The following is a 7,457-nucleotide window of genomic DNA, read 5'->3' on the forward strand; positions in this document are numbered from 1 at the left end:
TTTGAGATTCTTCAAAGTAGCCCCCTTTGCCTTGATGACAGCTTTGCACACTCTTGGCATTCTCTCAACTAGCTTCATAAGGAATGCTTTTCCAACAGTCTTGAAGGAGTTCCCACATGCTGAGCACTTGTTGGCTGCTTTTCCTTCACTCTGCAGTCCAACTCATCGCAAACCATCTCAATTGGGTTGAGGCCAGGTCATCTGAGGCAGCACTCCATCACTCTCCTTCTTGGTCAAATAGCACTTACACAGCCTGGAGGTGTGTTTCAAATCAAAACAAATTTTATTTGTCACATGCACCGAATACAACAGATCTAGACCTTACAGTGAAATGCTTACTTACAAGCCCTTAACCAACAATGCAGTTTTAAMAAAAATACGTGTAAAGTAAAAAATGTATAAGTAAAAATTAAGAAATAAAAGTAACATAATTTAAGAGCAGCAGTAAAATAACAATACCGAGGCCATATACAGGGGGTATCGGTACAGAGTCAATGTGCGTTGGCACCGGTTAGTTGTGGGTAGATTTAAAAGGACTATGCATAAATAAACAGAATAGCAGCAGCTTCAAACGCATTAAGAAGGAAAAACATTTCACAAATGAACTTTTATGAAGGCACACCTGTTAATTGAAATGCATTCCAGGTGACTACCTCATGAAGCTGGTTGAGAGAATGCCAAGTGTGTGCAAAGCTGTCATCAAGGCAAAGAAAGGGTGGCTACTTTGAAGAATCTTAAATATAAAATATATTGATATGTTTAACACTTTTTTGGTTACCACATGATTCCATATGTGTTTTTTTCATAGTTAWGTCTTAAGTATTATTCTACAATGTAGAAAATAGTAAAAATAAAGAAAACCCTTGAATGAGTAGGTGTGTCCAAACCTTTGACTGGTACTGTATATATTATGTATAAGCTGGAAGTAGAAACCTAAGTGTTGTTTCTATGCCTCTATACAGTATATCACCTCAAAATTCCTTGTGTCTCTGTGGTGTGTCTTAGTTCCTTGGTGGTAGAGAGACAGCCCTGTATGCCCACACATCCACAGAGACCTCTGGTGCTGCAGACAAAGTTGCAGTTCACTGTGAAGCTCAGGTAAGCACAAACACAACAGCACCTACCATCTGTAGTTCCTATGGATCCTTACAGTCCCGGGTGAGTTTTAATTTGTATTTCCTCTCCTCTAGATTTCTTGTGAAGCTCCAGGAATTCAACTATCAACTCAAAGTGAAAGCTTTGTTTGACAAGTAAGTAAATTAGTGTTGTGTGTTATTTTGTCCTGCTCTTGAATTTGTGATGTGAATACATAACTAAAGGGGGAATGCACATTATATTTTCTCTCCAGGGACTTTACAGAAAAGAAAGGGTTTCGTAAGTTCAACATATTGGGTACCAACACAAAAGTTATGACTATGGAGGAGTCAAATGGAAGCTTGGCTGCAGAGTTTTTACATTTGGTAAGCTAGCACCATTTCAAATGGCATACAGGGCACTAAATCTGAATGACTTTTGTCCATTTGGACCTGCACTGTCATCACTCTTTACAGCAGGGTTCCCCAACTGGCGGTCATTTTATTGGGCGGTCAAGTGGTGGTCTGGCGGGTCAAGTTGTATTTTAATAATTTTTTTACTGTAAAAACACCAGCAATCAGCTCCAAGTGATTTTAATTTTGGAAATCTGTTCCAAAGTATTCCACGCATAATAGAGAAATATTTGTGACCGTATACAAATGTAAGCTGTAAGTATCAAATGTAAGTTTTGATATGATTATATGTTTAGTAAATATGATATCTGTTTGTGCTTCTTGCGGTCAATTTGTAGCTACAAATTATTTGTAATTATGCCCTGACCATCCTCTCAAGAAAATATCGGCCTGCAGCTGAATCTACAGTAGTTGATGATCCCTGCTTTACAGTTTTTCTTTGATCTCAACACAGAAACTACAAGAGCAGAGAGTGACTGGAAGAGGAAAGAAAGAGGTAAGAGACCTAAGAGCTGGTTTCTGATTGGTCTTAATGGGCTGTAATGACCATGTAATCTGTACAGTATTTGTGAATTTCATGATAACTATTAAATACATTCTGGTGCGGATTATGTTTCTCTGTCTGTCCATGTTATTCCAGTGGCCTCTCATTGTGACAGAGGAGCTGCACTGCATCTGCTTTGAGTCGGACTCCGCCAGTCAGGTCTGGAAATCAAACTAGGGGTAAGTGATCTAATATAGAGATTCAGGCCTACACTCCAATTGTTATGAGGTCCAACAGCGCTCTGGCCTTATTTAATTTGACTTTGACTTTCTCTGGCCTCTGGTCCTTCTTAGACCATCTCCCTGCCCATCGTGGTCATCTCCAACGTCACCCAGCTGCCCAGTGGCTGGGCCTCCATCCTGTGGTACAACATGCTGACCAGCGAGCCCCAGGTAGTCTTCTCTCAAGGTTCCTTCCTCTGGGAGATTTTCCTTGCCTTGAAGGCTTTGCTGGCTTACTGTCAAACACTTTATGACACTTTTGATTTAAAAATGAGTTTTTAAATAAATATGATTGATTTGTTGGAACAGAATCTGGAGTTCTTCCTGAGCCCTCCTGCAGCGTCCTGGGGTCAGCTATCTGAGGTGCTGAGCTGGCAGTTCTCCTCTGTCACCAGAGGGGGCTCAATGAAGAGCAGCTAGGCATGCTGGCTGACAAACTACTGGGCCAGAAAGCACAGAGGAATCCTGAGGGCCTTATCCCCTGGGCCATGTTCGGTGCTGTCAAGGTAGGTTAGGATTACAGTACACAGAATATTTGGTCCCAATTTAAACAAAGTACAACTGATAAAGGATTTATATACTGTAGCAAACATAAATGCTTCATAAACACTACATAAATTATCTAAGTGTATATCATACTCTTTAAATGGTGTAGAAATGGTGATGTAACAATTCCCAACGTAGGGGGACTTGCCAAATGTGACAATGTACAATGTATGTTTATACGCCATTTATAGAATATGACATGCACATATAGATGATKTGTGAAGCATTTACARTGCATTCGGAAAGTATTCAGACCCCTTGACTTTTTCCAAATTTTGTTGCGTTACAGCCTTATTATAAAATTGATAGAATAATTATTTTCCCCTCAATCTACACACTAATGACAAAGCAAAAACAGGTTTTTAGAGATTTTTGCAAATGTATAAAAAAATATATATATTTACACTACCGGTCAAAGTTTTAGAACACCTAGTCATTCGAAGGGTTTTTCTTTATTTTTACTATTTTCTGCATTGTAGAATAATAGTGAAGACATCAAAACTATGAAATAACACATATGGAATCATGTAGTAACCAAAAAAGGGTTAAACAAATCAAAATATATTTTATATTTGAGATTCTTCAAATAGCCACCCTTCGCCTTGATGACAGCTTTGCACACTCTTGGCATTTTCTCAACCAGCTTCATGAGGCAATCACCTGGAATGCATTTCAATTAACAGGTGTGTCTTCTTAAAAGTTAATTTGTGGAATTTCTTTCCTCCTTAAACGGATCGGACTGTTTTTTTCAATTTTCGCCTAAAATGACATATCCAAATCTAACTGCCTGTAGCTCATTACATGAACCAAGGATATGCATATTCTTGATACCATTTGAAAAGAAACACTTTGAAGTTTGTGAAAATGTGAAATTAAGGTAGGAGAATATAACACGTTAGATCTGGTAAAAGATAATGCATGTTCCATCATCTTTAAAGTGCAGGAGAAAGGCCAATATATCACTTAGGAGTCTAGACGCAATTTAGATTTTGGCCACTAGATGGCAGCAGTGTATGTGCAAAGTTTTAGACTGATCCAATGAATACTTGYATTACTGTTCAAAATATTGTATCAAGTCTGCCCAAATGTGCGAATTGGTAAATTGATACATTTCTAGTACATAACTATAGAGAACATGCAAAAATTATATGGTAATAAAATTGTTTAGTTTACACACTCCCAGGAATGTCATAAAGTTATGGATAATTAGCTTCCCTACAGAAAATACACTAACCTTCACACATCTAGATGGGGGGTGAGACACAGCAGGGGTTCAAACTGTAGAACCCAGTTCTACATTTGAATATCAAAATGTATTTTTATCAAACAAAACTGTGCTTCATTTTATCTATGGGACCCTCAGGATGACAAATCAGAGCAAGATTAATGAATGTAAGTACATTATTTCCTTCAGAGGGAATGTATCAAACCAGTTGCGGATAAAAGTTTTTGTGTTGTGCACTCTCCTCAAACAATAACATGGTATTTTTTCACTGTAATAGCTACTGTTAATTGGATAGTGCAGTTAGATTACAATAATTTAAGCTTTCTGCCTTATAAGACATGTCTATGTCCTGGGAAATGTTTCTGTTACTTACAACGTCATGCTAATCACATTAGACGTATTGCTCAACCACCATGGGGGACACGATCCCGTAGAGGTTAACGCGTTTGAGCCAATCAGTTGTGTTGTGACTACTTTAAGACATGAAGGTCAGTCAATATGGAACATTTCAAGAACTTTGAAAGTTTTCTTCAAGTGCAGTCACAAAAACTATCAAGCTTTTTGATGAAACTGGCTCTCATGAGGACCGCCACAGGAAAGAGACCCAGAGTTACCTCTGCTGTAGGGAAAAGTTCATTAGAGTTACACACCTCAGAAATTGCAGCCCAAATAAATGCTTCACAGAGTTAAGTAACAGACACATCTCAACATCAACTGTTCACAGGAGACTGTGTGAATCAGGCCATAAATCAAATAAATTGTATTTGTCACATGCGGCGAATACAACAGGTGTAGACCTTACAGTGAAATGCATACTTACCATGATAGCGCTTGATGGTTTTTGCGACTGCGTTTGAAGAAATTTTCAAAGTTCTTGAAATGTTCGGTATTGACTGACCTTCATGTCTTAAAGTAATGATGGTCTGTCATTTCTCTTGCTTATTTGAGCTGTTCTTGCCATATATATTACTTGGTCTTTTACCAAATAGGGCTATCTTCTGTATACCCCCTACCTTGTCACAACACAACTGATAGGCTCAAAAGCATGAACATCTGCTCCAGAGACTGGGGTGAAGGTTCACCTTCCAACAGGACAACGATCCTAAGCACACAGCCAAGACAACYCAGGAGTGGCTTCAGGTCAAGTCTCTGAATGTGTTATAACCAAGAAGACTCAAGGCTGTAATCGCTGCCAACGGTGCTTCAACAAAGTACTGATGGGTGCTGACTTCTAAACTTGAAAATATGAAATATCCTTATTCATGTCACTGAGTGAGAGCGAGAGGGGAATGTAGAACATTTACATTCTGTCAGAATACGTTATTGTTAGACATCAGGGATCCTATGGGAAGGAGAAGAGCCACAGTCTGGTACAAGTCAACAGGACAGCCATGAGTTGGGGAGGAGTGAGGAATTTGTGCCGTGGTCAGGACAGATATCACTCATGTTTTGTCTAGCTTAAGAGATGTATTGGCTGTCCAGATGTGTAAGGAGGAGGCTCAGTATACGAGGAAGGTTTAAATACCAGTGCTTGTGTAAATATATGTATTGGTCTGTTCAGCTGTCTGACTCAGTGGGTGAATAAACTTGGTTTGAGCTTTACTAATCGCCCATGAGATTTGACTCTTTATTTAGATCGTAACAGTACTGAGTAAAGGGTCTCAATACTTATGTAAATGTGATATTTCAGTCTTTTTCTTTTAGATAAATTAGCAAAAATGTCTACAAACCTGTTTTTGCTTTGTCATTATAGGGTATTGTGTGTAGATTGATGAGGGAAAAAACTATTGAATCAATTTTAGAATAAGGCTGTAGTGTAACAAAATGTGGAAAAGTCAAGGGGTCTAAATACTTTCCGAATGCACTGTATGTAGTGCTTATGAAGCCTATGTATGCTATATAAAGCCTTTTATAAGTTGTACATTGTTAAAATATTTACAGTTCACAAAGATATGAGGAGGACCTCTAGTAAGTGTTTCCTTMTGTCAACTACAGAGCCTCAGTGAGAAGAGGTTTCCCTTCTGGCTGTGGATCAAAGACATCCTGGACTTCATCAAGAGATATCTGCTGTCCCTGTGGAATGATGGGTGAGTTTTTCTTTACTCTTTTTGGAATTGCACATTACAAAAGCAAATAACTAGTGCTCTTACAGGGATGACATATTAGCTGAATGGCTACTTCTGGAATCAGAGATAGGTTGGAGAAGTTGAGCAGAGGGAAGAGATGATAGGATGGAAGAGGAGAGAGTAGGGGGGGAGAGAGAGCGAAGTGGGACGGCGCGATACCCTCCGAGTAGGGCAGAGTGGGAAGTGTTGGATTGAGAGCGAGAGGGAAAGGACAAAGTAGTGGTCGGAGACTTGGAGGGGAGTTGCAATGAGTTAGTGGAAGACAGATCTAGTAAAGATGAGGTCAAGCGTATTGCCTGCTTGTGGAGTAGGGGGGGAAGTGAGAGGGTGAGGTCAAAAGAGGAGAGGAGTGGAAAGAAGGAGGCAGAGAGAATTGAGTCAAAGGTAGAACGTGGGGAGGTTAAAGTCACCCAGAACTGTGAGAGGTGAGCCATCTCAGGAAAGGAACTTATCAAGGCGTCGAGCTCATTGATGAACTCTCCAAGGGACGCTGGAGGGCGATAAATGATAAGGATGTTAGCTTGAAAGGGCTGGTAACTTGTGACAGCATGGAATTCAAAGGAGGCGATAGAACAGATGGGTCAGGGGAGAAAGAGAGAATGTCACTTGGGAGAGATGAGGATCCCAGTGCCACAGCCCGCTGCCCGAAGCTTTCGGGGTGTGCGAGAACATGTGGGCAGACGAGGAGAGAGCAGTAGGAGTAGCAGTGTTATCTGTGGTACATCCATGTTTCCGTCAGTGCCAAGAAGTCGAGGGACTGGGGAAGCATAGGCTGAGATGAACTCTGCCTTGTTTGGCCGCAGATCGCAGTTCCAGAGGCTGCCGGAGACCTGGAACTCACGTGGGTCGTGCGCGCTGGGACCACCAGGTTAGAGTGGCAGCGGCCACGCGGTGTGAAGTGTTTGTATGGTCTGTGCAGAGAGGAGAGAACAGGGATAGACAGACACATAGTTTGACAGGCTACGAAGAGGCTCAGCTAATGCAAAGGAGATTGGAATGACAAGTGGAACTACACGTCTCGAATGTTCAGAAAGTTAAGCTTACGTTGCAAAAAAAAAATCTTATTGACTAAATGATATAGTACTGCTGGCTGGTAGTGGCTGGCTGGTGAAGTAGGCTAGCTAGCAGTGGCTGCGTTGTTGACTTTGTTTGAAAGTGTAGCTGGCTAGGTAACTCTCGAGAATTACTCTAAACTACACAATTATCTTGGATACAAAGACACGCAGCATGACACTATGTAGCTAGCTAACACTACGACTAATCCAAGTCGTTCCGTTGTAATGTAATAGTTTCTACTATTCGGCTAGA

At 40.5% G+C, this 7,457-nt stretch overlaps 1 pseudogene; it reads left to right on the top strand.

Moving 5' to 3' along the window:
* The window catches only part of LOC111970966 (signal transducer and activator of transcription 1-alpha/beta-like), an 18,867-nt pseudogene that overhangs the window by 2,033 nt on the left and 9,377 nt on the right, over positions 1-7,457 (top strand).

The sequence above is a fragment of the Salvelinus sp. IW2-2015 genome, linkage group LG12 (genome assembly GCF_002910315.2).
Source record: "Salvelinus sp. IW2-2015 linkage group LG12, ASM291031v2, whole genome shotgun sequence".
Taxonomy (NCBI): domain Eukaryota; kingdom Metazoa; phylum Chordata; class Actinopteri; order Salmoniformes; family Salmonidae; genus Salvelinus; species Salvelinus sp. IW2-2015.